We start from the raw sequence: 16,828 nt of genomic DNA, 5'->3' as shown, positions 1-16,828 counted from the left end.
TAAGTAATGTGAACCGAGTTACAATGATGTTTAATATTTGGCCTAACAATTAAGTACTTTGTTTTGTTTATATCCAGACTCAAGTGGTTTCTATGAAGCCATTTAGATAACTGTATTAAGTAACGATTAACACAGTTCTCTAAACAGTGCACAGTTTCGCTGGTGAAAAAAATACATTGGCGTCATCTGCATACATGATAATTTGGGGGCCCAGGTATTGTTGTAATGTCATTTATGTAAATAAAAAAAGTAGGTGTCCCAAAATCGAGCCACGGGGAACACCGTGTTGGAGCTAAAGTTTAGTTGAGGACCAATTATTAAAACATAAACATTGGTAACTTTCTCAAGGTAACTTCCAATCAGTTTTAGAGTCACTCCTTTGGTGCCATTTATTTCTAATTTTCTTAACAAAATATTATATTTAACAGCGTCAAAAGCTTTACTTAAATCATAGAGTAAGCCAAGAGTAAGCAGTTCTCTTTCAATATTTTCAATCATCGTACCCTTAATGTCGATGACTGCAAGCTTTGCTGATTTATTTGTTGAAAACCATATTGAGCTTCTGTTATCACTCGGTGCTTCTTAAGAAAGCCATTTAACTTTTGGTTGATGGCGTGTTCGAATACCTTCGAAAACACTGCAAGGACTGAATTTGGCCTGTAATTAGTAATGTTAGTTTCATCACCGCCTTTAAAAATAGCTGCAACTGATCCAAGAAATCTCCGCTAAGAAGCATTGGAATTATTATGTGCTATAATACACGAATTATCAAGCATAACGCGTGCTTAATGGGCAAAACGTTTATGCAGTTATCGCCGCAGGTGACATGGTTTTTATTTTTCTTATTATTTTTTTCAAGTTCAGAAGGTGTTGTAGGAGCAAGCATAATGGACCCTAACAGCTGTTTACATTCAAGCTGTCATCTGCACTGTCACATCCTCCTGAGTAAGCACCCACATTGAAAAATTGCTTAGTGATTGCCTTTACTAGGTCGTTCCCAGTTAGAAGCTCATTGTCAAAGCGGATTTCCTTCACAATACAGCCAGCCTGGTTTCTAGCTAATATGTTATTCAGCATGTGCTATGTCTTTCTCCTGTAATTTTTAACAACCTGGAACTTATTTTAGAAGTAAATTTACTTTGCATTCTTAAGTTATGAACTCAGCTTGTATTGTAATCGTCTAAATTCTCTTAGCAAACATGCGTCTCTTTTTAGTAAACTCCTCAAACTTTCTATTTTTCTCTTTTATTCCTATATACAGCTCTCTAGTAACCCACGGCTTCCTAATTCGTTTTTGTTTCTTGCGGATCTCTATAAAAGGAAAGACCAAATTGTAGCAAATCTGAAATTTCTTCAAAAAACATGTGGTAAGCTAGTGTGGCGCTACGCTGGCGCCATCATCCCAGTTCATCATCCCAGTTCACTTGCTGTATTAGGCCATGAAACCTCATCAAGGCCTCGTCAGTAATTGCGCGATAAAAACTTTTTTACACAGGCGAAAGAGAATTCTTGTTGAAAGGAAGACTCAAGCACAACACAGCCAAATGATCACTGACGTCATATGCAAGAGCGCCGGCCTACACATTCCTATCATTCACGAGTTGCGGCGCTGATGAAGATGGAGCTGGGAACGCGACCTGCCTCGCGCAGAAAAGAACAGAACCCCAACGTGGGGGTATGTGGCATCGTTTTTTAGGCTACAACAACAACAACAACAAAATGCTTTCGTCGACCGGCCTGGCCAGCAACAATGACGGCCCGCTTCACCGGCTCACCAGCCGTGGCCACTGGTACCATGACTTTAAGAAGGGCCTGACGGCGTGCTTTGGCTTGGAGCTTCCACCGCCTTCCTGCGCTCCTGTTCCCGACTCACAAGCTGCGGCGCCTCTCGACTCACCACCCCTGGCCGCATTCCCTCACCGCGCTGCTTCGGCTTTCCGTCCGCACACTCTAATGTCAGAGCCCCTCCCCACACCGGTCTCTCCACCGCCGCTACAACCAAATGATCCCCAACACATGGTCCGGCAAGGGCAACGCGTGCAAGCGCCGGTTCCTTGCCACCAGTCTCAGCCGGCTGCCTCCTCATGGACCGCCGTTTCTCCCCAATTTTCCCCATCGGCCCCTTTAGCGCCTCCTTTCCCAATGCATCCAGAGCAGCCCCACGCCCAATGCACAACCACGTAGTCTCCGACTCTACAGTTTCATCCGACACGTCCGAACACCTGGGCGCCGATCATGCCAGTGGCGGGCACCGGCGCCCTGCCAATGCCAGGAGTGCTGCGTCAACCACAGGTGTCCCAACTACCTGTGTTGTGAATTCTGGTCTACACGCTCCTGCACAGTCCCCTTGTGAACTCGCCACAGAGTCCGTCGTTGCCCTCGGTCCCACATCCGTTTTCCCTGCGCTTGGACACCTCAGCGGCCGCAGTCGCGCAGTTCCGCAATCTGGCCTCCTGCAAGCCCAGCCGCTTCCACTTCCCAGCTGTGCCTCCCATGACCCGTGCTCTGTGCCGCCCCTGTCCAAGCTCAGTGCCGCCCCTTCCACCTGAAACTTTCGCGCACAACAGTGTCTACTGCCCGTCTCCCAAACCCCCTGCCACCCAGACACATCGGCTTTGAGCTGCGATTCTTTCTGCATCACTTCTCAGCGCACCATTTCCTACGTGAGCAGTGCGCCCTTCGCCCGTGCATACTGGGACACTCCGCTTCTGATTTCGTCCTACTGCCCCGTGACCATTCCTCGGTCACCGCCCTTCAGCCTTGCCCGCTCTCCCGAGGCCTGAACGCAACGCCGGAACCCACGCTCGGACCACACAGTTTCGCTTCTCCCTGGGCATTATGTGCCAACCAAATACCCAGGCCCTCCACGGGACTTGTACTTGTACGGGACTTGGACTCTCTTCGTTTTTTTTTCCTTCATCGCGCCCATTGGGGGGATTATTGTAGGGGATAAACAAGCGGAAAAATGCAGTTTCAAGGAGGTGACACAATGTGTAAAAAAAGAAAAGAACACAAGTGAAATTCACAGTACAAACAGTACACAGTACAATACAACCCATCCTAATCTGAAAACAACGACTACTAAGGGAGGGTAAAAAAAAAAGGCAAGGTAAAATTATATTGTCATACACCAAGCACACCGCATTAAAACTCAAATATATACAGGCTCATCCGAAAACAGTAAACTACAACTGGGACCGTTCTATGTCGCTCGTAGATAAAATCTGTGCTTGGAAATTTCACAGCAAGGCAAAATGCATAGTAGTGACAGAAATACTGTTTTAACAAAACACACGCCAAAGAATTAGCAAAAGAACATGGCGGGGCTCACACAGCCTCCTCCGGCCATTTATTCCAACCATTCACTGTTTTCGGAAAGAATGAGTTTTTCATTATATTTATACAGCAGGCACAAGTGTTCTTTAACTTTCTTAGTATGTTCTAAGCAAGAGGACACATAGCTGTGATTTTTAATCTACGCATCTTTTATCGAACCTGTTGCGCGTATAAAGATGTCGTGGAACAGCTTCAGTCTTAGATACATCCGTCTCTCTAGTAACATAGGCCACCCCAGATTTCTGCATATCTTTGATCAGCGTTGGATAAAATCGTAGTTTGCGGATAAAAATCGTGCCGCACGTTTCTGGATCCGTTCAAGTTCGCTGATCAGCGTTTTTGTTTAAGGGCCCCAAGTCGTACAGCCATATTGTAATAGAGGACGAACTTTTGTCAAAAAGATTATGTCTTTCAATTTAGAGTGCGCCTGCCTGAAATTGCACTTTAAAAAAATTCAATCCATGACTAGCTTTACCAGCGATGTGGTTAACCTGGCCGTTCAAGGGAAGATTGCAAGCGAAGATTACACCCAAGTACTTGTACTTTTTAACGACTGAGATGTTTCTGTTACGAAGAAAATATTTGGTAGCTATAGGTTCCCTTTGGTTTGAAAATTGAACAATACTGCGTTTTCAAAAGTTTAATGTCATGTTCCATGCATTGCACCATGCTAAGACAAGAGTTGAGGTCATATTGCAATTGATGGGAGTCGTTGACAAAAGTGACGTTACGGTAGATGCTGCCGTCGTTAGCATACACCTAACACGACTAGAAACCGGATCATAAATTCATTTTATAAATATACAAAAACAGGAGAGGGCATGGTGGGTGGAACAACGTGAACAGACGATAGACGAGAAGAGAAGGCTCAGACAAGCGCAGACTCGCAACTAATGTTTTTATCAAGAAGAACATACATTTTATATTTAAAAAAACACATGACACATCAGGCACATAGCAATTGCATTGGCACTTTTCAATGGTTACCTCGCTGAATTCAATGATTACATCATGAATTATCTAAAAAAAGAAACCTCCTTATCAACAAGAATCAAGGAAGGCTGGCTCACACACTCCGCTTGTCTTTTCCGAATGAAATATAACTCCATTATTTCCCTGGTTGTTTTTTCTCTATGGCGAAACAAAATCTTTGTTTTGGTTACCAGGGGGCGGCATTTTTTCTTTTTCTCCTGTTTTCCGCACTCTCGGCAGTGATCTTTTAGATGGGAATAACTTAAAACCGAGAGCGAATTCAAGTGTTCCCGCAACCGAATATTAATGCCACGGCCGATTGGGCCTATGTAAACTTTCTTGCAAGAGAGCGGAAGCTCATAAACGACTGGACATGCGCAATCGACCAACCGTGACCTGTGCGCCACTTGGCAATGGAACGGGCTAGCTCTTTTTATATGTTCGTGGCGATTGCTAATGGCTCGGCATAGCCCAAACAACTTATACGGCGCCGAAAATACAACGTCTACTTTGAAACGACCAGCCACATTTTTCAAATTGTGCGCTATCTTGTGTGCATATGGGATAACAGCTAGATTCTTATGTGACCTTTCATTTTTTGGTTTCACAAATTCTGCCCTTACCAATCGCAAAAGTTTTTCACAAGTTGATGAAATAACAATGTCTGGAAAACCTGCGCTTTTTAGCCTACGTACTTGTGACAGCACACTATCTGTAACGCAATGGTGGCATGAATGCTGAAAGCTAGGGCGAATGCAAGACATAGCAATTCCATTTTTTACAATATTCGAGTGCCCGGATGTATAGTTTAAAACAGCTTTTTGGGATCTTGGTGAATACTCCCAACACACGTGGTCATTTTTGAAACAAAATTTGAGGCTTAAATCTGGAGAGCATCGTTTGATGGAACTTCAAAAGTGAATTCAACCCCTTAGCATTCTCGCGAAAGAGCTTCAATATGTCCACTAGCCTCCTCCTGAAGTTTTCTTTCTCAACCAGTACCAGAAAATCGTCTACAAATCTGAAAATGCGTATCGCTAGTTCATCGGTGTGTTTGTTAATAGCTCTATCAACTCGACCAAAGAAAATATTGCTTAATGTGGGCGCCTCCTTCGATCCAATACATATGCCCTTTTTTTTTTGCACATGCGCTTCATCTCGCCACCCACCGTATGTGGACTCCAAATAAAACGACAATATTTCAAGAAAGGTCTCGACGGATACCCCGCATTGACCCAAAAAACGCACTTCATCATTTTCTTCCGCGATGCACTTTTTTACGGCTTTCAACATTCCTTTTTGAGGCAGAGAATAATATAGGTCTTCATTGTCGACACTGAAGCCTGAACACAATCCCGGATTGCTAAGCTTCAGAAACTGGGTCAACCTATCTGTCTTATCTACCACAAATGGATCGTTCACAGTCAACTTTGAAAGATGCTTTTGCAAGTAACTGTTGTAGCGGCGGGTGCCGCTCAAGTACACGAACTGCTAGCAACCAAAACCATTCCCTCTTTATTGCCACATACAGTCATATATATACACATAGAGACACTGGTGCCTCTGGCGGCAGGTGATCCCCAAACCGAAACCGAAACCACATATACATCATATTCCCTTCTTTATAAAAAAAAGACAACTACATGGGTTAGTGATTTACTAGTGGTAGTACGTTAGTGCTCTTTTACAGAATTATATTTACAGTAACAACAATGTGCTTGTCTTATGCACTTAATACAAAAATATAAAACAAAAAGAGGAAAACAAGATACAACTCCATTTATGTCCGTATTTCACAACGTCAGTAAACTCAACACTCGTGCAGATTGTGACACGTTCATGTTCACTGCAAAACGTGTCTTTCTGTACTTAGTGTTCATAGCGGTCTGGAGGTCGTCTATTCCTTGATGGCTGTACCCTACGCTGAGGTCCCGATGCTTCTGAGAAACCACTGGCGGCAGGCGAAGTCTCTTCCGGCTCACAGCCGGTCACTGGTGACATAGGCGGCTGCTTCGCAGCAGCCACAGCTGAAGTTCCGGTTGGCGCTTCTGAAACGGGTCTCTCCAAGGTAGGCGGTGAGCTGCTTTCCCTAGCGGTGTCATTTGTATCACTCCTTTCCCCCCACCCACAGATAGATGCAGAAGCTCGTGGCATCCTTGACAACTTTGAAGCGTTCCACGTTTTTCCATCATCAAGTTGGAAGGACGATTGCCCCTGTTTTCTTATCACTTTTCTTGGGCGGCTAAAAGCCAGGTCACCTTTAAAAGCAGTTTGTCTGCGTACTCGTACAAGGTCACCAACATTCACTTTGGTTTCCCTTGCGGCCCTGCGAGCGTCTGTGTATAGTTTACTGGATTGCTGCTTTTGCTTCACCCGCTCGCGTAGGAGGTGGAGCTCTGAAGTAGGGTAGGTTGCAAATATTGCTGACGGATACCCAACGACATCGAGCCGAGTCCTTGGTAGACAGACGTCCATGCAGGAGAAGTGCTGAAGCAACTGCAGTTGTGGCATGCGGCGTACAACGGTAAATGCCCAAGTATTCTGTTACCGTTTGGCGTAAGGGACGCTGCTCGAGTGTAGCCACTTGAACAAAGCTTTTAAAAACTCTGTTGAACCGTTCTGCCTGTCCGTTTGCTTGCGGGTAGTATACGGACGAATGCCGCAAGCGAATGCCGCGATCCTGCAGAAAAGCTTGGAACTCTCGAGATAAAAACTGTGGCCCGTTATCGCAAACAACTTCACGTGCGAACACTGACACCAAGAAGCCTGTTACTCTGCGTGATGTGGCTTGGTTGCAAAAGTATACTTCGGGCCACTTAGAAAAGTAGTCGACCAGCGTGATCGCATATCGACAATCGTGTGGTGCTCTCTCAAATGGGCCAACAATGTCCATGCCAAGCTTTAGCCACGGTTCCTTTGGTAAGGGGACCGGGTTCAATGGTGCAGCCATAACCTTCGTGCTCTTGTCCGCTGCCTGGCATATACTACACGTTTGAATAGCTAGCTCGACTTGCCTGTCCATGGCTGGCCACCGAAAGTTTTCTCGCAGACGTGCTTTCGTTCGTACAATTCCAGGGTGAGCCTCATGAGCAGCGGTAATTATCCGCGGTGTAAGTGATGCGGGAACCACAAGGCGTTCGCCACGCAAAATCAAATTGTCCACCACTGACAGTTCATCGCGGATTGAAGTTCATAGTTCTTCAGCGCAACGGCACGTTTTTAGCCAAGGAAAAGAAGACAGAAGACAGAAAAGAAGAAGGACGAACAAGGCCGTTGCGCTGAAGAACTATGAACTTCAATCAACAATACCAACTAGCCCAAGAACTAACTCTACTGAAGTTCATCGCGGAGTTTGAGGAAAGGTTGAAGCTCACCCGGCAGAGATTTTTGCGCAGGCCAGGACGATTCAATGTAGGCCTTGATTCGTTGCAGTGTGCTGTCTTCCGACTGGGCCTGTTCAAACTCTTCCCTGGTAATGCAAGAAGATATAAGGGCAACTGATACAGTTTCGTCTGGTAAAGTCTCTTCTTCCTGAGGAGGTGACGCAGGGAGGCGAGAGAGCGCATCTGCTACTCGATTTTGCGAACCCTTCCGGTACTTTACTGTATAGTTCTACTGCAGTAGGCGCTCCGCCCACCGTGGTATCCGCAAAGGACGCCTTCCTGGCCCTTGAGTAGACAGCAATGCGACCAAGGCTTGATGGTCAGTAAGCAACGTGAAATGGCGTCCCCACAAGTAAACATGCAACTTCTCGCACGCCCAAACACACGCAAGCGCTTCGCGTTCTCCTACTGAATATCTCCTCTCTGCAGATGAAAGCGCTCGAGAAGCAAAGGCGACAGTGTGTAGTTTCTCTCCCTCCACCTGTTGGAGAACCGCTCCAAGCCCACAGTCTGAAGCGTCAGTGGAAACAACAACTGGAAGAGATGCATCGAACATCCGCAGGACTATGCTGGACGCAAGTGCCTCTTTGGTCTTTCGAAAACTGGAGTCTACCTCGCCAGACCAAACAAATGGTTGCCCCCTTTCGAAGCAGAACGCGCATCGGTTCAACCATATCCTCAAAGTTGGGAACGAACCTAGAGTAGTATTCGACCAGTCCCAGGAACGATCGAAGGCTGGCTGTATTGGTGGTTGCCGGTGTATCCTTGATGGAAGCAACCTTTTCCTCCAGCGGAACAATACCACTTGCTGTGATCCTGTGACCCAAAAATGAAAGTTCCTGCGTATCGAAGATACATTTGCTGTTCAGTTTGAGTCCTGCGTCTTTAATGCGTTGAAGTACTGCTGCAAGGTTATCTATGTGCTCCTGCCGGCCCCGCCCGAAGACTATAATGTCATTTATATAGAAGAGCACGCCCTTACATCCTTGCAGGACTTTGGACATCCATTGGGCTTTGCCCGCGTGGGTTCGGATCCCATCCTCGTCGCCAATGTTGTAGCGGCGGGTGCCGCTCAAGTACACGAACTGCTAGCAACCAAAACTATTCCCCCTTTATTGCCACATACAGTCATATATATATACACATAGCGACACTGGTGCCTCTGGCGGCAGGTGATCCCCAAACAGAAACCGAAACCACATATACAACAGTAACTTGATACAGAATATTGCCAAGTGGCTGCTTCAGAAACGATGGCTCTCAAAGGAATGATGCTTTTATGAGTTTTTGCAGAGAAAAACAAATCTAACTTATCTCCTTTCATTTTCAGTGTAGTCGTCGCCAAAGACCCGAGATTACATTCGTTTAGCATTGAAACGGCCCGCTCTTTTACACCACTGCAATCCACATTAACTCGTTTGTTGCACTTCTCAACGGCTTCCAAAGCCTTTTCTGCATAGATGCCTGCTGGGGCTACAACAAAATGACCTTCTTTATCGGACAAAATAAGCCGCAATTTGCTGCATTCGAAAAACTCTACCAGGGCACGCGTCATTACTTCTTCGTGACGCTCCCGGTGAAGCTACCAGGGCGTTGACGCTCTCTTCTAGGAATCTCGGGCGTGCTCCCTCGACGACCTTCCTGGAGATGCTCCTGGCGAGGGCCAACCTTTCCACCGTCAAATATACATGTTCTTGAGAGAACTTTGGTCCCTGCTCAAGGGTGTTCCGATGTTGCTGTTGTAGATGCGCATCGGCCAGCAGCTGCACTTTTCCAATTCTTGCTTATGTCTTCCTCTTCCTAGGAAGATGCGGAATGGCGGATGCCCACAAAAATTCCGTTGTGTGTTGTGAGGTGATGAGCCACTCCTTGTACATCCTGTGTCGGTGACGTTCACTGCCAAAGTTTCCACAAGCCACCCACAAGCATTGTTTGAAGTAGCGAGCTTATCGCCATAACTCAGAGCGCAGAATGCGGCACATTCTTCTGGAATGCCCCGCTGACAGCTGTAACAGACCGCAATACACTTGCAAATCCGTAGGGCAAAGCCCATTCTTGAAGTGCCAAGCAACCACTCGTGCTCTGTATACGCACACCGCATAACACGTTGCGATGCACTCGGGGTTAATACGGTTGAAATTAAAACACGAAAAAGAGCCCTGTGCAGAAGAAATACACTGAAGAAGGATGTAAAGTTGGGCTAGTTGGTAACAGTTCATGGTGGGTGGAACAGCGCGAACAGACGATAGAAGGGAAGACACAGACAAGTGCTGACTCACAACTAATGTTTTTATTAAGAAGAACATGCATTTTATATTAAAAAAACACGTGATATATCAGGCACATAGCAATTGCATTGGCCCTTTTCAATCGTTATCACGCTGAATTCAATGGTTACATCATGAATTATCTAAAAAAGAAACCTCCTTATTAACAAGAATCAAGGAAGGCTGGCTCACACACTCCGCTTGTCTTTTCCGAATGAAATATGACTCCATTATTTCCCTGGTTGTTTTTTCTCTATGGCGAAACAAAATCTTTGTTTTGGTGACCAAGGGGCGGCATTTTTTCTTTTTCTCCTGTTTTCCGCACTCTCGGCAGTGATCATTCAGATGGGAATAACTTGAATCCGAGAGCGAATTCAAGTGTTCCCGCAACCGAATAATAATGCAACGGCCGGTTCGGCCTATGTAAACTTTCTTGCAAGAGAGTGGAAGCTCATAAACGACTGAACATGAACCGTGACCTGTGCGCCACTTGGCAATGGAACGGGCTAGCTCTTTTTATATGTTCATGGCGATTGCTAATGGCTCGGCATAGCTCAGTCAACTTATACGGCGCCGAAAACACAACGTCTACTTTGAAACGACCAGCCACATTTTTCAAATTGTGCGCTATCTTGTGTGCATATGGGATAACAGCTAGATTCTTATGTGACCTTTCATTTTTTGGTTTCACAAATTCTGTCCTTACCAATCGCAAAAGTTTTTCATAAGTTGATGAAATAACAATGTCTGCAAAACCTGCGCTTTTTAGCCTACGTACTTGTGACAGCACCCTATCTGTAACGCAATGGTGACATGAATGCTGAAAGCTAGGGCGAATGCAAGACATAGCAATTCCATTTTTTGAACCATGAACTGTTACCAACCAGCCCAACTTTCCATCCTTCTTCAGTGTATTTCTTCTGCACAGGGCCCTTTTTCGTGTTTTAACTTCAACCGTATTAACCCCGAGTGCATCGCGACGTGTTATGCGGGGTGCGTATACAGAGCACGAGTGTTTCTTGGCACTTCATGAATGGGCTTTGCCCTACGAATTTGCATGTGCATTGCGGTCCGTTACAGCTGTCAGCGGGGCATTCCAGAAGAATGTTCCGCATTCTGCGCTCTGAGTTATGTCGACAGGCTCGCTACTTCAAAGAATGCTTGTGGGTGGCTTGTGGAAACTTTGGCAGTGAACGTCAATGACACAGGATGTACATGGAGTGGTTCTTCACCTCACAACAGACAACGGAATTTTTGTGGGCATCCGCCATTCTGCATCTTCCTAGGAAGAGGAAGACAGAAGCACCAGTTGGAAAAGTGCAGCTGCTGGCCGATGCGCATCTACAACAGCAACATCGGAAGACCCATGAGCAGGGACCAAAGTTCTCTCAAGAACCTGTATATTCGCCGGTGGAAATGTTGGCCCTCTCCAGGAGCACCTCCAGGAAGGTCGTCGAGGGAGCACGCCCGAGATTCCTAGAAGAGAGCGTCAACGCCCTGGTATCTTCACCGGGAGCGTCACGAAGAAGTAATGACGCGTGCCCTTGTTGAGTTTTTCGAATGCAGCAAATTGCGTCTTATTTTGCCCGACAAAGAAGGTCATTTTGTTGTAGCCCCGGAAGGTATCTATGCAGAAAAGGCTTTTTAAGCCGTTGAGAAATGCTTCAAACGAGTTAATGTGGATTGTAGTGGTGTAAAACAGCGGGCCGTTTCTATGCTAAACGAATGTAATCTCGGGTCTTTGGCGACGACTACACTGAAAATGAAAGGTGATAAGTTAGATTTGATTTTCTCTGCGAAAACTCATAAAAGCAGCATTCCTTTCAGAGCCATCGTTTCTGAAGCAGGCACTTGGCAATACTCTGTATCAAGTTACTTGCAATAGCATCTTTCAAAGTTGACTGTGAACGATCCGTTTGTGGTTGATAAGACAGATAGGTTGACCCAGTTTCTGAAGCTTAGCAATCCGGGATTTTGTTCAGGCTTCAGTGTTGACATTGAAGACCTATATTATTCTCTGCCTCAAAAAGGAATTTTGAAAGCAGTAAAAAAGTGCATCGCGGAAGAAAATGATGAAGTGGGTTTTATGGGTCAATGCGGGGTAAATGCCGAGACCTTTCTTGAAATATTGTCGTTTTATTTGAAGTCCACATACGTTGGGTGGCGAGATGAAGTGTATGTCCAAAAAAAGGGCATATGTATAGGATCGAAGGAGGCGCTCACATTAAGCAATATTTTCCTAGGTCAAATTGATAGAGATATTTACAAACACATCGATGGACTGGCGATACGCATTTTCAGATTTGTAGACGATTTTCTGGTACTGGTTGAGAAAGAAAACTTCAGCAGGAGGCTATTGGACATATTGACGCTCTTTCGCGAGAATGCTAAGGGGTTGTCATTCACATTTGAGGTTCCATCAAACGATGCTGTCCAGTTTTTAAGCCTCAAATTGTGTTTCAAAAATGACCACGTGCGTTGGGAGTATTCACCAAGATCCAAAAAAGCTGTTTTAAACTATTCATCCGGGCACTCGAAGATTGTAAAAAATGGAATTGCTATGTCTTGCATTCGCTCTAGCCTTCAGCATTCATGTCACCATTGCGTTACAGATAGTGTGCTGTCACAAGTACGTAGGCTAAAAAGCACAGGTTTTCCAGACATTGTTATTTCATCAACTTGTGAAAACCTTTTGCGATTGGTAAGGGCAGAATTTGTGAAACCAAAAAATGAAAGGTCACATAAGAATCTAACTGTTATTCCATATGCACACAAGATAGCGCACAATTTGAAAAATGTGGCTGGTCGTTTCGAAGTAGACGTTGTTTTTTCGGCGCCGTATAAGTTGAGTGGGCTATGCCGAGCCATTAGCAATCGCCACGAACATATAAAAAGAGCTAGCCCGTTCCATTGCCAAGTGGCGCACAGGTCAAAGTTGGTCGATTGCGCATGTTCAGTCGTTTATGAGCTTCCACTCTCTTGCAAGAAAGTCTACATAGGCCAAATCGGCCGTTGCATTTATATTCGGTTGCGGGAACTCTTGTATTCGCTCTCGGATTCAAGTTATTCCCATCTAAAAGATCACTGCCGAGAGTGCGGAAAACAGGAGAAAAAGAAAAAATGCCGCCCCCTGGTAACCAAAACAAAGATTTTGTTTCGCCATAGAGAAAAAACAACCAGGGAAATAATGGAGGCATATTTCATTTGGAAAAGAAAAGCGGAGTGTGCGAGCCAGCCTTCCTTGATTCTAGTTGATGAGGAGGTTTCTCTTTTAGATAATTCATGATGTAAGCATTGAATTCAGCGAGGTAACCATTGAAAAGTGCCAATGCAATTGCTATGAGCCTGATGTATCACGTGTTTTTTTAATATAAAATGTATGTTCTTCTTAATAAAAACATTAGTTGCGAGTCAGCGCTTGTCTGAGTCTTCTCGTCTATCGTCTGTTCGCGCTGTTCCACCCACCATGAACTGTTACCAACTAGCCCAACTTTCCATCCTTCTTCAGAAGAGGGCCCAAAACTGATCCTTGGGGGACACTCGATAAGACTGCAACGTCCGAGTAGTTTACCCCGTCAATAATGACGCGTGCTTTCTCCCGGGAAGATATGCTTGCAGCCATTTCAGCAGGAATCGTGGAATTTTGAGTGTAGACAACATCAGTAACAACAGATTGCGTGCGACCAAATCAAAAGCTTTTGAAAATAAAAAAAGCACAGTCAACCTGATTACCATTGTTAATTGACACAGCAACTGCATGTATGAATAATATTCATTGCGTATCGCAAGAAAATACCTTTCTAAAACCATGCTGCATGGAGAAAAAGTTATCTTGAAGGTGGTTGATGTCAAACATGTTCTTAGGCACATTGTTCCACAAGTATCGCATGCGAAAAGATTTAATTCTGATAACAGTTAATTGGACATCTGATTTCTTGTACCTTAAAAGCTTGATCACAACGGGCAAATACAGAATGTGGCAGGAGAACTGCGTTCTTTCACTCACCGCGCGCTGTCTTCTCAGCTCGTGCGCTGACATCTTGGGTCACTGATGAGTCGCCAGTGATCACTGTCTCGGTTCCATGGTTTTTCCAGCGTACATCGCCAGCACTTCACGCGTGATTGACGAGAGTAATACTTTATTACAGAATTTGTTTTTATTCGCTCACAGTAACCGCCGAAAATGACGTCACAAAAAAATAAGACGCAATGTTGGAACTTATAATGAATCTTTTGAACAAATTCAGGGGGCACTTTGTTAACCTAAAGGGCTGTGAGGCGAAAGCCTTTAGCGCGTCGTTGCTGCTTTTGTCACTGATTTGTGGTTAAGATGTTAATTAAGTACAGAAATCTTTGTGAATATTGTAACGGAAAACAGGGAGACAGTTCGCTAACCAGCAGAATACAGCAAGCAGCCAGCCAGCCAGCGAGAGACACTTCAACGTCTTCGAAGACACTTCAGCGCCACCTGAGAACACCAGGTGGCATTACTCCCCCTCCAAAAAAAAAAGAAAAACAAAAGCGGGGAGCCACCTGGTGTTCTCAGGTGGCGCTGAAGTGTCTTCGAAGACGTTGAAGTGTCTCTCGCTGGCTGGCTGGCTGCTTGCTGTATTCTGCTGGTTAGCGACCTGTCTCCCTGTTTTCCGTTACATATTTTGGTGTAGGCGCTGGGTAAAGATCCCTGTATATGTCTCATACTCCTCCGGATACCCTGGGCCCCAGTCCTTCGCTAGTGGACACCCCCGTGCACCGTGCTAGCCGGAGAAATCAAGGCCTACCTCCCGAACACGGGCTTTTGGAGTCTGCCAGAGCACCCACCCATCGACCTGTCATGCCAGCTGCTGCCTACTACACCTTGCAGAATCCGCGACTGCCCAAACCATTCCACGGCAGTCAGCTCGAAGACGTAGAGGACTGGCTTCTCGAGTTTGAACGCGTGGCCTCATTCAACCAGTGGGACGACGCCGCTAAACTTCGAAACGTCTTCTTTAGTCTCGAGGATGGTGCACGTACCTGGTACGAAAACCGAGAAGACGCCCTAACATCATGGCACGAGTTCCGCCGACGCCTGCTGGAGACCTACACCAGCACGGATCGTCGAGAACGGGCTGAACGGGCTTTGCAGTCTCGCATTCAGATGCCGAATGAGACTGTAAGCATGTACGTGGAGGATATGACTCGGCTCTTCCGGCGAGCTGACCCGGCCATGCCCGAAGATAAAAAGGTGCGCCATCTCATGCGCGGCGTTAAAGAGCAACTTTTCGCTGGCCTCGTGCGCAGTCCACCTGGGACTGTTGCTGAGTTTCTCTCGGAGGCGGTCACGATGGAGAAGATGCTCTCGCGGCGGTCTACCACCTACGACCGGCCGGTACTCGCCGCTTCACTTACAGAGCCGCTTCCTGCCTTCGGGGCTAACCCTGGTCTCCTCCGCGACCTGATCCGCTCCGTTGTGCGCGAAGAGCTCCAGGCGCTTTTCGGTGCTCCCCTGCCGACGGCCGGCTCTCTCGCTAGCCTGGTCCGCGAAGAGGTTCAAGCCTTGAGACCTTCGTTCCCGTCCGTTGACCCACCGCCTTTACCAACGGAGTGCCGTCGTCCAACGTACGCTGAAGCCTTGCAACGTCCTGCGCCCTCTTCGGCGCAGTTTCCTCCGTCCAATCAAGGCTCGCTGTTTTCCGCACACCCCGACACGTACTACATCGACAATCGACGATCACCCCAGCGGAAGACGGACCTGTGGCGTGCTCCGGATCGGCGGCGTCTCTGCTTTCACTGCGGGGAACCCGGTCATCTGTATCGCCAGTGCCCGTATCGACAGCTTGGGCTGCAGGGGTTCCCTATCGACATGCCCCGTCCACCAAGAGGTCAACGACCCCGGGAGATCGAGGACTACGTAGCCCAGCAGCGCATGGCGACAATTCCCCAGCGGCAGTCTCGGTCTCCATCACCACGCCGACCTTCGCCACAGCCCCAAAGCTCCTCCTGGATGGCGCAGAGACGGTCGCCAAGTCCCCGCCGGGAAAACTAAAGAGAGCGACCTCAGGGGGCGAGGCCGCTGGCAATCGATACGAACAAGACCCCCCGACAACGCGAACAGCGACCGACCGCGATTTAAAGGCAACGACTGCAGTACCTGAACTCGGAGATCGATTCTCGTTGGATATACCCGTGCTTCTCGATGGCTATCAGGTTAGTGCTTTGGTGGACACTGGCGCTGATTTCTCGATTTTAAGCGGAAAGCTAGCGGCGCTTCTTAAAAAAGTAATGACACCATGGTCCGGCACGCAGATTCGCACGGCTGGCGGACATGTCGTAACTCCGCTTGGCCTATGCACAGCAAGAGTCCAAATTCGCAGCTCCACATTTGTTGTCAGCTGCCTAGTTCTACCGAACTGCTCCCGTGACTGTATCCTTGGCGTTGATTTTCTCCGAGAGTATGGAGCTATTATTGACCTCCGAAAGCGCACTGTCACATTTTCTACCGAGAAAGCTGATGTTTATTCCGAGGACTGTCCACGCCGCGCCGCCCTTAGAATATCCGCCGAGAGCGTTTGGATTCCGCCACGCGCCAGTTGTGAGTGTTCACTGCGACGGACTACGTGAAGGGACAGCGGTCGCAGAGGGCAACCTGTCCCTTTTGCTCACCCACGGCATCTGCTCAGCGCGAGGTCTCATCCATCTCCGCGACGGCTGCTCTGAGCTCCTGGTGACTAACTTCTCTAACGAGCCCCGGCACCTTTTTCGTGCTACTGCCATCGCATTCGCCGACCCCTTAGCGGAGGTTTCTGAATGTTTCGCGTTCGAAGCTGTTAGACCTGTGCGCCCATCCCTTGACATCAGCCCGGACCTTTCGGTGACTCAACAGCGAGAAAT

At 47.0% G+C, this 16,828-nt stretch overlaps 1 protein-coding gene across 4 annotated transcripts in view; it reads left to right on the top strand.

The window, feature by feature from the left end:
• Positions 1 to 16,828, top strand: part of LOC144122114 (monocarboxylate transporter 12-like) — a 145,933-nt gene that overhangs the window by 78,214 nt on the left and 50,891 nt on the right. The window contains exon 1 of one of the 4 annotated variants that reach the window (XM_077655636.1): positions 924 to 945. The exons of the other annotated variants lie outside the window; for them this stretch is intronic. The gene's annotated coding sequence lies outside the window, so the exon portion shown is untranslated. Of the gene's footprint in view, positions 1 to 923; positions 946 to 16,828 lie in introns of those variants that run through there. 4 annotated transcript variants of the gene reach the window in all.

This window comes from Amblyomma americanum, chromosome 2 (assembly GCF_052857255.1).
Source record: "Amblyomma americanum isolate KBUSLIRL-KWMA chromosome 2, ASM5285725v1, whole genome shotgun sequence".
NCBI classification, from domain to species: domain Eukaryota; kingdom Metazoa; phylum Arthropoda; class Arachnida; order Ixodida; family Ixodidae; genus Amblyomma; species Amblyomma americanum.
This window is presented reverse-complemented; position numbering and strand designations above follow the sequence as displayed.